This window comes from Hemicordylus capensis, chromosome 2, assembly GCF_027244095.1.
Source record: "Hemicordylus capensis ecotype Gifberg chromosome 2, rHemCap1.1.pri, whole genome shotgun sequence".
NCBI lineage: Eukaryota > Metazoa > Chordata > Lepidosauria > Squamata > Cordylidae > Hemicordylus > Hemicordylus capensis.
In genome coordinates this window covers 349,128,210-349,147,023 of record NC_069658.1, presented here as the reverse complement: position 1 = coordinate 349,147,023, position 18,814 = coordinate 349,128,210, and the positions used below count along the sequence as shown (strand labels likewise).

Below are 18,814 nucleotides of genomic sequence, written 5' to 3'. Positions count from 1 at the left end.
TTTCCATTCTAATCCCACCCCTCTCCGCCGGCAAAAGGCTGCTGACTGGGACTAATGGTAGCCATGGGTGGAGGAAGGCAAGAAGAAGGGCAAAGAATATGGTCTTGTTAAGACATTTGTGCTTAGCAGGAACAGAACGGGATGGACTGGGGAGATGCAGGAGAGAGTTTCTGCCCCTCCTGTCTATAGATTTCCATAGACTAAAGGCTTGCTCTCCATGTCAACAGACAGGCCGTCACATTATATGAGAAGACATATTTGAGTGAGCAGGCGAAAAGGGGAAAGTTGTGCTCGTGTCATTTGGAATGAGTTGGGAAGTAAAAGAAAGAAAAGCAGAAGGTATGGCCTGAATACTTGGGGTAAATCAGTAATAGAGCTAAAGGGCATATGCCTGTAGGGAATATGTTGGCATAAAAGAGCTTTAAGAGGGTCCATTCATACTGACAAAGGGAGATTTGAATTGCTGCCTTCACAATAGCATGAAAGGATGGGCTCAGGGTGTTCTGAAACAAAGTGGAAATCATACTGCCCTGAACGGCTCTAATAAGCTTTTAACTATTTTACATTATGACATTACCTCTCTCTCACCTCCCTCCCTCACTTTGTGTGTGTGTGTGTGTGTGTGTGTGTGTGCACTAAGTGCCAGGCTCACTTAAAAGTGTGATTTATACTTTTTCCTTCATGGTAACTTTGGAGAAAAATAGATATGAACTCAAAGGCAGTAATTCAGCTTTTTCAAAAGTAAGAGAAGGGGGAGAATGGCATCATGAATGCCTCTAGAAAAGCAGACTTGTGTGCAATGCACTCCCTTGATTTACAACACAAAAAAGGAGCGAGCACTACCATGTCATTGACTCCGTCACTGCTTACTGTGCAAGCAACTTTATGTCTGCTGCAGCTTGCCCTTCTTGATTGGCTTCTTGCTAGCCAATTCAAAAAGGGAAATGGTTTGTTTGTTTTTTTAAGCATAAAAAGTTACTTTGTATAATTCTTATTTCTGAGTTTATGTCCAAATACTGTCATGTTTATAATATGTAATGGGCAGCATACCTCTCCCATAAGCCAGTGGTTACTGGGATCCTGATCTATCCAAAAGCGTGCTAAATTTCATAATGAAGAAGTGCGAGGTAGAAAGGCAGGGTTATTTAACATCAAGAAAGTAAATGAGAGTAGCTGATTGGGGTCAAGGTGCTGATGTCCAGGAGACAGTAGTAGATTTCTTGTGCTAATTATGGGGACAAGCTAGGCCTCAGCACCAAAAGGGCTCAAAACAGTGTGTGCACCGCCAAAGAGACAAGCCATGTTTAAAGCTGTGCAGAAGCTTGTCCCTTCACCAGGGAAGGGAAAACCACAAATAAAGCTCAGATTGAGCATGTAATTTTCCTTTTGCACACACATTGTTTCTTTGGACCACTGTGGGAAGAAATGCTCACAGAATATATCGAATAAGTGGTGTTGGTTAGCTTTTTTAAATTATTATTTATATAGGCACTTGGTAAAAAGCAATTGTCCAAAGTCTAGGATGTAGTGTCATCTAGGGTACATCTTCCGTCATAAAGTGAATTCCTAACAGAGGACCATTATAATATATGATCACCTTGCAATCTGATGCAGAGAAGTTCAAGAAAGTTGAGAGTATGTACTCTTCCTAAATACATGAATTGGCTTTTAGTTTATTTGTATCAATGACTTCGGGGAAGCCACAATTTTTAAACACACAAAGCCTTCTTTCCTCATATCACTTAAGGACATTAATCTATTATCAGAATGAGAAAAAAGGTGTTAGAAAGATTATTTTCGGGAGCTAGAAAGTGCTGTAATTAACAGGAGGCGAATGTGCTTACAATACACCCCTTTTAATACCTAACAATGCAATCCCTTCCCCCGCCCCACCACACACATCTCTCAGTACATTTAAAGTTATTGCTCATCTGATACAATAAAATGTAAGTCCTCCATGCTGCTGCAATGGTATTCAGGAGGTATCACTTAGTGCTATAAAAAGACATGTCCATTTATTTCTCGTTTCTGGCTGTGTATAGAATTTCCATTATATCTCTCTCATTTCTCCTAGAAGTTCCTAGAGCAGGAAAACACACAAACAAACCCTGCCTCTGGTGGCTCAGGCTGAATGAGAGCAGCTGCTGCCGTCTTGCCTTGATTGACAATTCTCTTTGCCAGGCTGATGCATCCGATATGCTGCTGTGAGTCTCCAAGGGCTTGAACAAGTGCTCCCCGTTTAGTATGTGACACAGATTGTGCCGCAGGTGATGATGCACAGCCATTCAGGTAACATGGATCCTCCTCCTCCTCTAGAGCCACTCAGGGCTAATTAGCTGCCACTTGACTTATCAAGGGGCCATTGTTGGAAACATGATGTTTCTTGGGGAATGACCATCCAGGCTGAGTACAAACAAGAGGAGAGGAAATTGTGCTGCAGTGCAAAACTTGATTAAAGACTCATTAGCCTTTCCCTTTAACCAGTTAAAAGCTTCAGTGATCTGCATAAACAAGCATGTGAGCTGGTTAATCTCCTAGAAAAATTAGTCTCTGAAGACATTTTTGTTCCAAGGCCAAACACAAATGAGAAAGAAAGTTCCACTGAGTTCAGAAGAGTTTCCTTCCACATAAGCAAGCTTCAAGTTTTTAAAACAGAAAGATTAGAAAAAGAGGTTGCTTTTATTTGTGCCGTGAGGGAAATGCTCGAAGGGTATATATATGCCAGCTAAATCTCAATTTAGTATATATTGAGAGCTTTTCTTTAATCAAATAAAGCACTTAAACACAGTTGTTTGACATGTCTTTAATGGTACGCTTTTGTGTGGGCGAGTGTGAGAACGTGACAAGGATTACTCTCATGTCTATGCAAATGTGTGCAAGAGCGTTTTTAGAACACTCATGGGTGAACTGAACTGGCAGTCTGGCTCCACACATGGCTTAATTTCTAAGAATAAAAGGCTGTTCACATGAGCAGCTCTACCCGGGCTTGCGCAGCCCTACCATGGCAGTGTTGCTCATGTGAAGTGTTGGGATCGGGGTCAATTCTGGTGCTGCCCCCCTCCCCTGGGTAGACAGGGTTTTAGCCCCAGGCTATTACCCAGGTTAAAGGGTGCATGTGTGCCCATCTACCTGGGGTCCCGATTGTATGTCTGCTTGGGCAGCCTGAGCAGACACAGAGCTGGGCACCTAGAGCAACAGGCTTGTGAGGACCCCACCCCAATGCACCACACTCCTTGTGTAGTGCATTGAGGGCTTCCTAGGGGCCAGGCTGCATTTTCCCAGCTCCGAATGGCTACATGGCTCCTGCCATTGTGGTGGTACAAGCCACATGACCAAAACCAGCAACAGAATCATCGGGGGGGGAGGGAAGTACATTCGAGCCTGCTTCCCCCCCTGCACCCTCCACACCCCCTTTGAAGAATATCAGTGGTGTAGTACTCAAATCTACCTCAAAGCCACGAGCTAAAAGCCCTGTCCCAATCCCATAAGGGTGTGAGTATACAGTGGTGAGCTAGTAATGTGGAAAGGCAAATAACCAATTTAGGTATGGCTGTCCTTTTCTTAATATTTTATAATACAAAGCATTAAGATGTATTAAGAACAACAATCATTTATCTAATCAAGTGGCTGCCAAATTTCCCCAAAGGTGCTGCTCACTGATGGAGTCAAAAGCAAGATCAAAGTTGAAAGATCAACAAATGCAACATAGTGGGCTCATTCACATGGCCATATGGGGCTGGGCCAGAGGGCAGGCACATGCTTACCTCATGCCTCGCAGATGACCAGAAACTTCTTTGGGGTCTGCAGTTCACACGGCCACCAAACACTGCATGGGCATGCTCCATTGCTGAAATTAGGAGCTGGGGCCTCCACATATCCCACAAATAGGGCTGCCAACGGTCTGGGATTATCAGGGATGTACTGCATTAACAGGAGAAAGTGGTCATCCCATCTGGGATGCCATTTCTCCTCTATTTTGGCTCCCCGCACTGTCCTCAGCTCTGCTACATGGCATGCGCCACTTGCTTCTGACAGGGCAGTAGCAGGACTGGCCAGCAGGACCAGCAGTGGGGTAGAGCTAGGCAGGGGTGGGCTGCCCTTGTTGCCACACTCTCCACCACCACGAGACCCTGCTGGGCTAGTGTTTCTCCCTGCAGAGCCCTAGAGGAGGGTTTGCTCCCTCTCCCTTCCTCCACTGCTGCCTGCTGGGCTGCCCTGAAAAGCCGCTGCCGCTGCTGCCGCCTTGACTGTGGCTCCTTCCCAGCCCCAGGTGGCCAGGAAGCAGCTTCAGCAGCAGCACCCCTCCTTCCCTCCAGAGCTGTCTCTGGGCAGCCTCCAACTGGCCACGCCGGCTGGAGCTCAGGGCAGGGGGATTACCGACGGGGTTGCAATCATGAAATGTTCTCCATCTCCAAAATGCTTGGGTTGGATAAGGAAGGAAGCCATTGCAGAAGAGACATGGCTGAAGCCTGAACCAAGCTGCATTACAAAACGCTGGAAGTCTGTGTACATGCTCGAGATAATTTAACTTATGTGTTATCTGACCTATGCATATTTATTTGGAAGTAAGTATCATTGAGTTCAGTGGGCATTTTTTTGCTCCCATGTAAGCTTATGTAGGATTGCAGCTTTTACTCATTTTATCCTATAGACAAGTGGCAAAATCCATTCAATTTGTGGCTGACATTGATTCGATTTCTCTTTTTAGACATGTTTATGTGCCCCTGAGATAGCCCCACCAAGATGCACCCTCAACTTGTGTCCCTTCTTCAGGCAACAGAAGGTTGGTAACCCTACCCACAATACACTGAAGAAGCCCTTAGTATTGCAGCAGTTCTGCTCTGCCTGGCCCTGCAAGACACAGGACTCTATGGTAAACATAGCCACCAACAGCCCAGGAACAGTTTAAATCATGCTGGTGCTTCAGTTGACCAAAACAAAACCAAACAGCTCTTTTCTTGTCCTAATTCACTTTTAACCTGGGTAGTGGATCTGGGTTTGGGAGGACTTCTGTCACCCCAGATGACCACAGATTCCTGCGTTAACTGCCTCCTACCCAGCAATCTGTGGTCATGAGAACAATGCTATAGCGCTTTTTTTGGGTGGACCAATGACATATTTTTGAATAATTTCAGGCATTTGTTTTGAATAAAGTAATTGCAGGCATTGGACAATTTCCATGAGTTGCAGGGGTGTTGACCTGGAGTTATGCTGCTTTGGTCCAAGTTCATTCCAAGGCAACCTTCGAGGGGGAAAGGTGACCTAGATACTTTGGCTAAGCCTGGAAGAAAGTCAGTCATGAAGTGCAACAGGCATTGGCATCCCTGGGGTTCGGGGTTGGGCTGTATTATTCTACATCCTGAGTTAAATTTTTCATACTCACAGGGTGGACAGCATGCATCAATGACTTTTTTTTTTAGATCTGCAGTGGACTTTGCTCAAGGCTATTCTCAGCAGATTAGGTAAAGAAGGCTAAACAGGGGTTTGCTTTCTTCTGATGGCAGGTGAGTGTGGGTATGAGGGGAAAGTAATTTCAGTTGATGTGAAACTGGAGGAGCTATTATAGCGAAGGAGGATTTCCATGGGTTTTGTGATCTGTAGGTATTTGGGAATGGAACCCCTTTGAGGAGTTGCTCACCTCACCCACTAAGAGCTTTGACTCTAAGCAATCCTACCCCAACACAATGAACTGTGCAGCACTGAAAAGGCCTAAGCAATCATGGTTTTGGTACTGGTCTCCAAGCCTGACTGGTTCACTTGACAGCAAGGTAGCAATTATCACCTGTTGAGGCTTTCTCAGCATGGGATTTCTCAGAACAATTGTGGATGCTCCCAGGCCAAGGGCGCACAGGTTGCCCCAGCCAGGAGGATCCCAATCCCAGCAGACTCAGAGTTCCCACCAGGGAGAGGGGAGGTTCGACCACCTCTATCCCCTTCTCTCTTCTGGTCATGGTGCTGGCACACAGACTCATCGGGCAGGGGCGTAGCTAGCGGAGAGGAGGCCTATGTTCACCCCATTCTCTGGCGGCCCCTCAGAGTGAGGGAGATAATGAAGAAAATAGAGAGGGGTGGATCTGGGGGCACCTCAGAAGCTGGGGGCCCCAGGTTCTTTGAATCCATCTGCTCAATTATAGCTCTTCAGCAGCCAGCAGCCCTCACCTATTGCTGGCCACACATCATCAGCCTTCCTCCCCTTAAATAGTCTGGAACACTCTTTGCAATTTCCACAAGAGCCAGAGTTGCAAACAGGACTTTTGGGGAAGTCCCATGGGAGTTGCAAATTCTCTCTCCCTTTCCCTCTCCCTCTCCCTCTCATGTGGTCTGCCCCATCCTGACAGGGTCAGCTGGGTTTGGGGTCCTCCATCACGGCTGTGTGCAACCTGCCATATCATTAGGAGGCACCATCAGGAAGTGCACACAAAGCCACAGATGCACCCATCCACCCCCCCAGAGATAAGACCTGTCACCTGCCTCTATCCTTCCACTCCTACCTCTCGCCTCCTGACAACAATCTAAGTCCTTTGTAGTTATTTAATAAAGTGTGCCCTGACTTTCAACCCAATAAATTTAATCTCTTAATGGGGCCTGTGTGGGATGTCAGAGTTGCACCTTGATCCATGAGAGACAAGAAACACACCCTGGCACATCTTCCTAGTCATGTGAGTTCACATGACCAATCAGTTAGGCATGGGAGAGCTGCTTTATAAGCTGTTCCTGCTCCAAACTGCTGCAGTTTAGTATTAGATTGGAACCCAGACACTCACCCAATTCTCAGTGGGAGATTAGCTGGTCACCTGTTCAGGAGCCTGTCTAGTGTGGGCAGGCAAAGAGTTACTGAGACTTTAAAATGCATCGAATTTGGTTCTGTTTGAAGGTTGTCTCTATTGTATTGCTTCCTGTTCAATGTGGCTATAATAAGTCAGAGGTTCAATTATATGAATCTCACACTGAATTATGAAAAGGATGAGAGGGAGATAACAAAAACAATGGCAGAAAGAGACAATGGAGCAACAATGAGCAAAACAGGCAATTAATCACTAATCTCTAAGTTGCGATTGGTAGGGTGCAATAAAAGAGGGAGGACCTGCAAACAGGAGCATTTTTATTCACATTGGAAAGCACATCTGCTGAATAAGATTTATTTGTGATCAAATATGACACATGAGAAAAGTGTTGTAACCTCAAAAAAGTGTTATGAAACCAGCTGAGCAAAGAGGCTTAGGTTTTTTAAGTCGTGATTCTCTTATATTTAGCGGGGGGAGCAACTGGCCGTGTCCAGCTGCAGCACTACATCCCTCCTGTGGTTGGTGCTAGTGTCTACCTTGTGTTATTGTTCGTTTGTTTATTAAATTTTTATACTGCCTAACCCAGATGGCTCCAGGTGGTTCAGATAAATAAAAACAGATAAAAACAAAATAAATAACCCATTAAAACTATTTAAAATAAAAACAATTAAAAACCATTTAAAGATCACTGAAGACCAGGTTAAAAGGATGTATCTTTAGGGTTCTTTTAAAGATTGGCAAAGATATTAAGCCTCGGATATCTATAGGGAGCACATTCCACAGTCGACAAGGAGCAGCTACAGCAGGGCTGGGCAAACTTGTTCCTCCAGATGGGCAGCCATCTTGATTTGGTGTGGATGACATCAGCAAACACCACACAATTTGGGCATTCCTATGCTACATCTGTAGCAAATTTGGTTCAAATCGGTTAAGCGGTTCACAAGTTAGCCCACTTGTGCCTTAAAAGTTTATACATCTGCCATCTTGGATCAGGGTGGATGACATAATCACAAACTTAACCATTGTGGTGTCCCTATGTGTCCCTACTACTGTACCTGGTTTGTTTCATATTGTTCCAGGCGTTGCAAAGTTGATGGGGGCGGGGGGGACACATGGATGGACACACACGGACACACACACAGAATTCTGGGTGGTCTCATAAGCCTACTGGAAAGCAGGCTAAAAATGAAACTGAGTCCTACAAGGATTGAGAGAAATATCCCATTATGCATTGCACTCACAGAGAGGCAGCCTTTAATACAGCAACAGCTGTCTTCTGTTTGCCCCCTCTGGCCACAGAACTCTATGACAAATATGTCTGCCGGCTACCAAGCATAGCTTTAACCAGCAAATTCAACAGATAACCAGACTCTGAGTTAGGGCAACTGTTATTTTCATTTTATCTTGGTAAATAATGACTCTCACTCATCTCTCAGCCTCACCTATCTCACAGGGTTGTTGTGAAGATAAACATAACCATGTACACTCTGGGCTCTGGGCTCTTTAGAGGGAGAGCGGGATGTAAATGCATGCATACATAAATACATACATACATACATCTAGGTTAAAAAGTTGGGCTATTCATATCTGAATGGGTTGAGATTCCCATGAGTTATCACGTGCAGCAATAGCTAGGTTTGCTGCCTCCTACCTTTATTTTGCTGATCATGAGAATGAGCCCATTAAGTTATGTGTTGAATGTTTTTAATTCTAGAAAAGTAATGCCTCAGCAGTGCTTTAAAAGGTCTAGTATATGTGTTGGCTATGCTGTGGTTTGGGACCTGGGATTATGCATGGCTACAACCCACCCTTTGTGGGGTTGTGCATGGAACCGGCTGGTCCGGTTTGGTTCGAGTCTGGACTGGACCTGAACTGGAACGGGCCACTCCGGTCTGGCACCACCTTGGAACCCATCCCCCACCCCGTTCAGTTCAGTCCGGGGAGGGGTTCGCAAACTTTTTTTTTAAAGTGAAAACATTTTTTTTACTTACCCCCTTTGGGGGAGTTGTTGGAAATGGTGGCGGTGGCGGGGTGTGTGTGTGTGTGTCCACAGAGGTTCCCCCTCCCCCCACCAGACTCCCTTCATGCCTATACCGGCCAGCTCTTCAGCCCATTCAGACCTCCCTCCTCTGGCACGGTGGCCATTTTGGAGGGGGCCAGAGGGGAAAGGTCCAAATGGGCTGAAGAGCCGGCTGGTATAGGCATGGAGGCTGGCGGGGGGAGGGTGAACCTTCTCAGACCCCGCCGCCCCCCACCCCCGCTGCAGCTTCCACAACTCCCCCTAAGGGGGTGTAAGTAAAATAAATAAATAAATATTTTTTAAAAAGTCTGCGAACCCCGCAATCAGTTGTGGGGTGTTCGGTCCGGGGTTGGACGGAGGAAAGTTCGGTTCGACCCCAAACGGTCGAACCGAAGTGGTTTGATGTCAAACATGTTCAACGTCGAACCTGTTTGCACATGCCTAACCCTTTGTCCAAGATTCTGCGGACAGATGCTTCACCTTCGTATGGTCTATATAATTTACTAAATAACCTGTCAACCTTGTACTTGCTTTCATGTGATATCCGGCCTTATTCTACCTCACTGGCAAGTAGACCACACCACCTTTCTTGATTCACCATCCAATTAGTAAATAGAGAGGTGCTGTGTGGGTTCTACCACCTGCATAGGTGGTAGAGCCCTTTGAGGACAGGGTTCCATTTTATTTATTTATAATTTTTCCGTGTAAACTGCCCTGAGCCATTTTTGAAAGGGTGGTATATAAATCAAATCATCATCATCATCATTATTTAGCACACACTGAAGTTAAAAGAAAAATGGGAAGTGTATACATCAGGAGAGTTAGAAAAATCCTAAAGTCCAAACTCAATGGCAGGAACACCATACACGCCATAAACACCTGGGCTATACCTGTCATCAGATGCACTGCAGGAATAAAAGAATGAACCCAGGCAGAGTTAGAGACGCTAGATCGTAAGACCAAGAAAATCATGACCATCAATCATGCTCTGCACCCCCGCAGTGATGTCGATAGGCTATACCTCCCTCACAGCTCAGGTGGAAGAGGAATGCTGCAAGTCCATCAAACAGCAGATAAGGAGAAAAGAGGCCTTGAAGAATATATCAAGGACAGTGAAGAAGATGCACTTCAAATGGTCAATAACAAGAAACTATTCAACACCAATGAAACAAAGCAGGCCTACAAGAAAGAACAAGTCAAGAACCGAGCAGAAAAATGGAAAAATAAGCAACTGCAGGGCCAATATTTGCACAATATAAGTAGAAAATCAGACATCACCAAGACCTGGCAATGGCTTAAGAATGGCAACTTGAAGAAAGAAACAGAGGGTTTAATACTGGCTGCACAAGAACAGGCATTAAGAACAAATGCAATAAGAGCCAAAGTAGAAAAGTCAACAACAAACAGCAAGTGCCGCCTTTGTAAAGAAGCAGATGAAACAGTGGACCACCTAATCAGCTGTTGTAAAAAGATCACACAGACTGACTACAAACAAAGGCATGACAAGGTAACAGGGATGATCCACTGGAACATCTGCAAAAAAAAATACAAGCTACCTGTAGCCAAAAATTGGTGGGACCATAAAATTGAAAAAGTTGAAGAAAATGAAGATGCAAAAATTTTATGGGACTTCCGATTACAAACAGACAAACAACTGCCACACAATACACCAGATATAACTGTAGTTGAGAAGAAAGAAAAACAAGTCAAAATAATTGACATAGCAATACCAGGGGGATAGCAGAATAGAAGAAAAAGAAATAGAAAAAATAACAAAATACAAAGATCTACAAATTGAAATTGAAAGGCTGTGGCAGAAGAAGACCAAAATAATCCCAGTAGTAATTGGCACCCTAGGTGCAATTCCAAAAGATCTTGAAGAGCACCTCAACACCATAGGGACCACAGAAATCACCATCAGCCAATTAAAAAAAGCAACTTTACTGGGAACAACCTACATTCTGCAACAATATCTATAATAACAACAAGAACAATATTGATAACAAAATTCAGCCATCCCAGGTCCTTGGGAAGGACTCGATGTCTGGATAAAACAAAGCAGTCAATAACACCTGCCTGACTGTGTAAACAAGACATAATAATAATAGAGAGGAGTACCTTCAGTTTGTATTGTTTTTCTGCCTTCAACCTCGGTTCTGCAGTGCCAGTGTTATGTCCAAACGTGGCACCATAGTCAGGCTCTTTTGCAACCAGAGTTGAGGGGGGAAGCTCCTCCCTCACCCTGGCTGCTATTGGCTGCCAGGGCTATAAGAACATAAGAACGTAAGTTCTTTGAGAGTGTCAACAAGTGTGTGTATAAAGGTGATCCAGTTGACATAGTATGCCTGGACTTCCACTAGAACCAGGGGTCATCCCATGAAATTGACTGCCACGAAATTTAGGACCAACAAGTACAGGATGCTGGACTAGATGGGCTTTGGGCCTGTTCCGCTGGGCTGTTCTTAGGATATGAAAAGAGATGGTGTGAGAAGATCTGCTACCCCAATAAGATCCATACAAACACTTTCACCACTCACAGGATTCAAGACAATCCACTCACAAAAGTGACCTTTTTGACAAAAATGACAAAGACCTTTCAAGAACCCTTCATGTGCTAATATCTCTTCCCTCTTTAACCATCACAGATGATTACAAGCTTTTTTCTGCCCTGTGGTTGTATTATCTCTGGGAATGAAAGGGAGGGGAGTTACTGAGGCTTTCAGTCCTGACTAAAAAGCTACACTTAAGAACTCCTTGAGGCTGTTCTCACGGGCAGCCAAGACTGGGGTAAGGACCCCAAGCCTGGTCTTGGCTGCATGGGAGAAGCAGTGGGAGGCGAGCGGCTGCCAGTGGTGTTGCGGCGGCAAACTTACCTGTGGAGCCCACCTCTAAAATTAAATTAAGGGAGTGAGCACTTAGCCTGGTTTTTTTGCTCACCTGTCAGTGCCGGCTGCTTGCAAAACAGCCCCCAAAGCTCCATGCTGCCAGAGGCAGCTGATGAGCATCTGGGCATGCAGTCACATGTCCAGCAAGGATTAGGCGATTGTCTGTGGGGAAGGTAATTTTCTTCAGCTTTCCCTGCCGCCCGCCTGGTAGCCCTTCTCACTGATCTTGAGAAAGGGCTCATTGCATTGCCTACAGATAAACTGAACCAAATTAGACAAGATGCTAAAAAGCCCATGAATAGATTTTTTTTTTTTTGCATGTTCTTTAGTTTAAAACAGTTGTGTATTTGGAGTGGGATCAGAATGGAGAAGTAACACTGGGAGAATAATTATTTAATTTCTGTTTGATATTCTCAAGTTAAATAACTCCTGGACCCACTTTGGGGGATGATTTAGATTGAGAATATTATGGCCACATTCGCACATAACATGGAACCTTGAGTCCAATGGACCCACAATTCCGCGTCCCCTCCCCCGCTCTCCCATCTGAATTCAGACATCGTGGAGAGCTCCTTCTCTGCATGTTCACTGACTTCAGAGGGTGGGGGAACTGGCTGCCTGGGCTTTCTTCATGACAGAAGGATAGCCCTGGCAGCCAATAGCAGCCAGGGTGAGGGAGGAACTTCCTCCCTCAACAGTGGTTGCAAAAGAGCCTGACTGTGGTGCCACATTCGAACATAACACTGGTGCCACAAAACCAGAGTTGAAGGCAGTGAAACTTAGTACAAACTGAAGGTACAGATCAGAGTCCAGGGAGGGAAACCACAGGTCCATTTTTCAGTGAAACTGCAGTTGCCAGTGTTTGGACATACAGAAAATGAAACCAGAGGCCCCTTCACCTCCAGTTTCATGTTTAGTGAGAATGCGGCCAATGTTAAGTAACCATTAACCAAGGGGAAACTGTTTTAAGTAAGGGGAAAGGATTGGGTAACCTCCCCAGCACCACTTCCCAATCCTCCTCCCATGGCTGTTTTCAACAACAAGACACGGAAGATCTGAAAACAAATATTCTAGCACTTTGTCTAGTTTGGCCCTTACAGGCTCCCATTGTCCAAGTATAGACATCAGTGCTTGCAAATGTCTTCTCCTAGATGCCATCATATTTTCTGGGAGGGCAAACTTGGAGCCATGTTCTGTTGTAGCTGGGGTAGAGACAGTTCTACTTTGTGCTTTCCTGAATTACCAACCTGTTCTTTAGTGAACGTGTGTGTGTGTGTGTGTGTGTGTGTGTGTGTGTGTGAGAGAGAGAGAGCGAGAGAGAAAGAGAGAGAGACAGAAATAGTATATGAAGAGGAGTATGATAGGTTGTTTGTTTGTACAAATAAGTGCTACTAAGTACTAGCAACTGAGGATAATCCATTATTTGTGCAACATATCGTATGGTTCATTAATTGCTGAAGATTGCCAGTAGCTAGCCCTCAATACATTTTTAGAAGCAAAGCAATGTTATTCAGGCTTTGCCTGGAATGCTAGGTATGTCATAAGCTAAGAAACATTTAGGGAAGTGTAAGAAAGACTAACAAATCCCTGTTGGGGAAATATATCCCGACATGAGCCATGACGAGATTAAGTGAATAACTGAGAAAACCCAACAAATAGAAGGCTCTTTTTTAAAAAAATGCCCTTTATTGAGACTCACTCCGGTTTATCTTCAGCAAAATTACTGCATCATGTGTTTCCAGGCCATTTTTCTTGCCCTGGGCCCTGCAAATACAAGGAAAAGAAGCCAAACTGGAAATTAAGACTAGCTGCAGCCTAGCAAACCAAAGGAAATAATTCAGTCAAAGAAATGCATTTTAAGGGCCAAACCACGTTACAGTAAATGTGTTGGCCCTGACATGCTTAACATTTGTATACTAAATAGCAGCTGCAGAGGGCCTCAATCCAGACAGGAACCACAGACAGGTTGTAGTGTGCAAGCTTTAATTTATTTCTTATTCCTTCCCCAAAGGGAAGGTTTTGTTGGTGCCAATGGAAACTTGCCTCCAATGGCAAATAGCAGCCTTGGGGAACAGAGGAAGCCGCCTTATACTGAGTGAGACCATTGGTCCATCTAACTCAGTATTACTGACTGGCAGTGGCTCCCGGAAAAGCCAAGGATTGAACCTGGGACCTTCTGCATGCAGAGTAGTTGCTCTACCCAGATTAGGAATAGGAATTTGGTTGGGCTAGGGGAGAGGGGGCCGTATTTGCCCCTCTCCCTGGCAGCCGCTCAGAGTGAGGGAGATAATGAAGAAAATGGGGAGGGGTGGAGCTGTGGGGCCCCTCAGGAGCTGGGGCCCCCAGGCTCTTTGAAGCCATCTGCTCAATTATAGCTACACCCCTGTGTAAAGAGTTAAAGCCTATGACATATTTAACATAATGTGATAGATAGATACTTTATTTATGGCCAATGGCCAAAACATAACATAATGTGTAGTTTAGCCTCACTCTCATTGATTTCAATGGAGTTAAACACATGCTTAATTCATCTGTTAACACGAAAGCCCTTTAAAGGCGATGAACTTTGGCTGGATCACCTCCCTTTCCTACAAAGGTATGGTAGAAGGGAGTGTGGATTGCAGCAGGCTGTTAAATGGGTAATGTATATGTGGTAGCCTTTTTTAAAAAGTATGTAAAGGAACTTCAAAACATCACGAGAAAGGGCCTATAACCTCACTATCACTGCAGATGCCTGTGTTATACCTCTGCAGCTGAGCTGTGATTGACAAGGATGACCAACTGACAGGACTGCAGAGATCAAGAGTTCAACAGTCTTTTGCATGTGAACTGAGCACTTTTATTTCCTCACTCATTGCTCAGCATTGGTGAGTGAGGTGTGTGCAGTGAGCTTCTGCCCCTTAAACGGTTTAAAAACTGCAGAATGCTGCCACAAAGATGTTCATGGGTGTTAATCACTTCATGAAGATTACACCCACCTTGCAGCAGCTTCATTGGTTGATGGTCTGCTTGTAGCTATTGCCCAAGTGCTGAGTTGGACCTTTGAAGCCCTACACAACTTGGGTCCAGAGTACCTGTATGACTGCATTCACCCATACAAATCTGCCAGGGTTCATCATCTTAGATCCTGCTTATTAACCCACCATTGGTTGAGATTTGGTTAGTGGGGACAGGGCCTTCTCAGTTGTAGCCCCTCGGCTCTGGAATGACCTCCCAGAAGAGCTTCACCATACTCCCTCAGGGTTTAAAAAAAAAGGATCTTAAAACTAATTTGTTTAAAGGGGCTTTTTAATGTTTTTAAGAATGCATCAGACTAGTTGTCAGGAGAGGTGGGATCCTGGCCCTTCTTGAACTCCAGAATCACTGCATAGGCACAGAAAAGGTCAGCCTCAGGAACAGCCAGGGGAGGAGGTTAGTTTATCACCTGTCCTCCTCCTGGCTTGCTGCATTCAGCCGGTTCCCTCTCCTGGAGAACTCCCAGGTCCCTTACTCAGAAATAGTCCCACATCATTGACTGCCTTGTCTTTAAATGCCCCAGTGCAGAGCTGATGGGGCTTAAAGCCTACTTCCAGCCCTGCCCCCTTCCTCACCTTGCTTCCTGTTTCTTGCTCCGCCTAACCTAGCTATCTCCCTAGAGCTGTTTCCTGCAGTTCTCCCTGCCTTGCCCTCTCACCCCCACTGTGATCTGACCAGCCTGGGCCCTTCTCATCCCCACTGCCCCCTAAAGGGAACACAAGCCTCAGAGGAGGGATGCCACGCCCTTCTCCAGCCTCCACAGGGCCACCCAAGCGACCAGGTAACATGGCATCCCGACACTAGACTAAAATTGGGTCTATTTTAGAGATGCTTTTAAATGTTGGGGTTTTTAAATTTTTAATTGAGTTTGTTTTAATCTCTTTTATACTAAGGTCAGTCTCACCAACTTTTCTGCAAGACTGGGTGTGGGGGACTGGGGGAAGGCAGGAGGGCGACCGTCTCAGGCTCTGTCACACCATGCACCTGCACAAGCAGCGCTGTGGCAGAGTCCTGAGCTGGGATCGGGAGGAGGAAGTCTTCCCGCATCCCAGTGTGCCCAGCACGAGGAGTGAAGTTGCTGCTCTCCACAGCCACTCCTTCTCCCCAGCTTGCTGCCCCAAATGGCCATGGGCCGGGGGGAAGCCCAGCTACCCGGCTGCGATAGCACACACAATTGCCTGTTGTAAAATGGCAGGTAGGAACATAGGAAGCTGCCATGTACTGAGTCAGACCATTGGTCTAGCTAGCTCAGTATTGTCTCCACAGACTGGCAGCGGCTTCTCCAAGGTTGCAGGCAGGAATCTCTCTCAGCCCCATCTTGGAGAAGCCAGGGAGGGAACTTGGCACCATCTGCTGATCCATCCCCTAAGGGGAAATATCTTACAGTGCTCACACAACAAGTCTCTCATTCATATACAACCAAGGCAGACCCTGTTTAGCTAATGGGGGTCAAGTCATGCTTGCTACCACAAGACCAGCTCTCCTCTCATGTATCAAAGTCGGGCTACCTGTGTCTGAAGCAGCTGGGGCCACAGGGCTCCTGGCACTCCAGGTGACATGAGCTGCCTGGGGTAAACCAAGTAGCTCATGCGTTGGGAGAACAACCTCACTGTCTAGTGTTTTATCTGTTTTATTGTTTTGTTTTTAATTTTATACTGCTTTTATTGTTATGCACAACCATGAGCAGTATTGCACTGGAGGAGTGGGATATAAGGGTTGTAACTTGGCAGTCCTAAAACTATTAAGAGCTTTCTTGGCTATGGACATGTCCTAGTCAGCCATTTAATATTGTTTAGCAATATAATAATGTGCTAGGCAGCTTCCTCACATTGATTGATTAGGTTTGGTAATCGTTATTTTGCTGCATTTCTCTATCTATCATCCATTATAGTATGAAGGTAACAAAAGGTAACAAAACTGCTAACAAAAGAGCTGGACAGGACTTGGAAGGTCTTTGGATCCACCTCTTGCTCCCTGCACAAATCGGCTACAGCATCCCTCTGCTGCAGCCATTCTTTCAGCCTCTATTGGCGAGCCTACCACTGCATGAGGCTCTTTCTGTCAAGAAGTCCTTCCGAATGCCCAGCCTAAATCTGCCTCCTTGTAATTTTAGCTTACTGGTTCTAATTCTGCCCTCTGGAGCAACAGAGAACAAGTCCGATCCTTCTCTGTGACAGCCCTGGAGATGTATCAGAAGATGGCCATCATATGTTCCTTTATCGCAGGGATTCTCAAACTTGGGTCCTCAGGTGTTATTGGACTTCAACTCCCATAATCCCCAGCCTCAGTGGCCTTTGGTTGGGGATTATGGGAGTTGAAGTCCAATAACACCTGAGGACCCAAGTTTGAGAATCACTGCTTTATCATATGTTTCTTTTCCAGGCTAAACATACCCAGTTCTTCAGTGGTTCCTCTTAGGAATTCATAGCTCCAGACCCCACACAATAGTTGTTGCCTTCCTCTGAACCCATTCCAATTTATCAATGTCCTTCCTAAAGTGCATGGCCCAGAACTGGAGTCAGTATTCCAAGTAAAGCCTTTTCAGAGCAGAACAGAGTGGAACTATTATTTCTCATAATATGGATACTGTGCCTCTGTTAATGTAGCCTAAGACTGTGTTAGCTTTTTCACAGTTGCATCACACTACTTGTTCATTTGTTAATGTAGTATGTTAATATGGTTGATATCAGTATTATGCTATAAAGCCTGGATATCCTGGATGAATGAGGTCCAAAAGGCTTCCAGTTACCATCTGAGGCTATGTGCTCAAGCCAGTCTGGGCACTGTCTTGATTTATGGCTAAAAAAAGGATTTGACCAGGGGCGTAGCAAGGTTGGAGTGGGCCCAGAGACAAGATTTTAAAATGCCCCCCCCCCCCCCCCAAAGTCCAGGGCCTCCGCACACCCCAGGCCCCCAAGGATTTAAGTCTGATATTCCAAAATAAGTATGCTGCCTGCAAATACATTTCACTGAATACACACACACACGTCACAATATATAGTGATATACATTGAGTACTATACATTTGTATTACTTTTAATGCCTAGAACACACTAGAAAGATGAATTATTAAAATGGGCCCCTCGCTGCAGATTAGCAAAGGAGACTTTCAACCATGCAGGGTGAACCTATGTTTGTTTTCCCAGAATTCTGAACAAATTCAGTCAAATTTGATTGCAGGAGGTTTTTCACAGGAGGCTTTTAAAGCCCTTTAAGACACATCTCCTCTGGAATGGAGGTGCTGCATTCACATGTTGGCCAGATTTACCCTGAAGTCCCTGCAAGTTATTGGGGAGCAGTTCACACACAAGAAAAATAAAATAAAAGCACCACACATGCTTCACAGTTCTCACTCAGACCTTCTGGGTTGCAAAACAATTTGAACATAAGTGCATTTATAAATGAATGAATGAATAAATAAAATTAATAAAATACTGTTCCAGAAGTTTTTGCAATTTTCTGCCATGAAACAAGCCACTTATAGGACTTTTTAGATAGTTTTTTTTTTAAGCCAGCAAATTTTCCAAGCTGTTTCAAAATAAATATTCAGAGACTTCTCGGTCCCTCCCCCCCCCATATCCAAGCCCTATGGCAAGCAGATCCCTATATATGGGGCGGGGGGGCGGGAAAGGTAACCACAAAAAGGAGTTCACACTCTACCTGGCAAATGCTGGTCTGGGTTAAGCAGGGCAGCAAGGGGTCTTCTGCTGCAGAGAACACTCTGGCTGCCTCCTCCTTCCTGGCTTGCTTGGGCCCTACTCGAGTTCAGGCTTCACTGCGGCCTACAAGGAGGCCTCCGTGGAAGCCCCGCCCACCCGCCGATCAGCTGAGAGGCGGGAGAAAAGGAGCTCTTTGCAGCTTGTCTGCTGCTTCCATTGCGGGCCAGCAGAACAAGCAGGAGAGACGGCGAAGAGGGCAAGTGGCTGAGGGGCCTTGGGGCTGGGCAGGGGGCAATGGGGAGTCACGTGAGGTGCCTCTGGGGTGCCCCTCCAGGCAGTGGGGCCCCCAGACAACTGTCTCCCCTTGCCCTATCATTGTTACGCGCCTGGAAAGAGAAAAAGAGCTCTTGCTCTGAGAGCTTCTTTGCTCCATTTGGGCTCAGGCCAACC

At 45.6% G+C, this 18,814-nt stretch overlaps 1 long non-coding RNA gene across 1 annotated transcript in view; it reads right to left on the bottom strand.

The window, feature by feature from the left end:
* Nucleotides 1-18,523, bottom strand: part of LOC128348220 (uncharacterized) — a 46,588-nt gene extending 28,065 nt beyond the window's left edge. Inside the window, exons 1-2 of the long non-coding RNA XR_008318006.1 lie at nucleotides 18,366-18,523; nucleotides 13,390-13,454 (exon numbers count right to left, since the gene is read on the bottom strand). This is a non-coding gene — a long non-coding RNA (uncharacterized LOC128348220). The remainder of the gene's footprint in view (nucleotides 1-13,389; nucleotides 13,455-18,365) is intronic.
* Nucleotides 18,524-18,814: the final 291 nt, after the last annotated feature.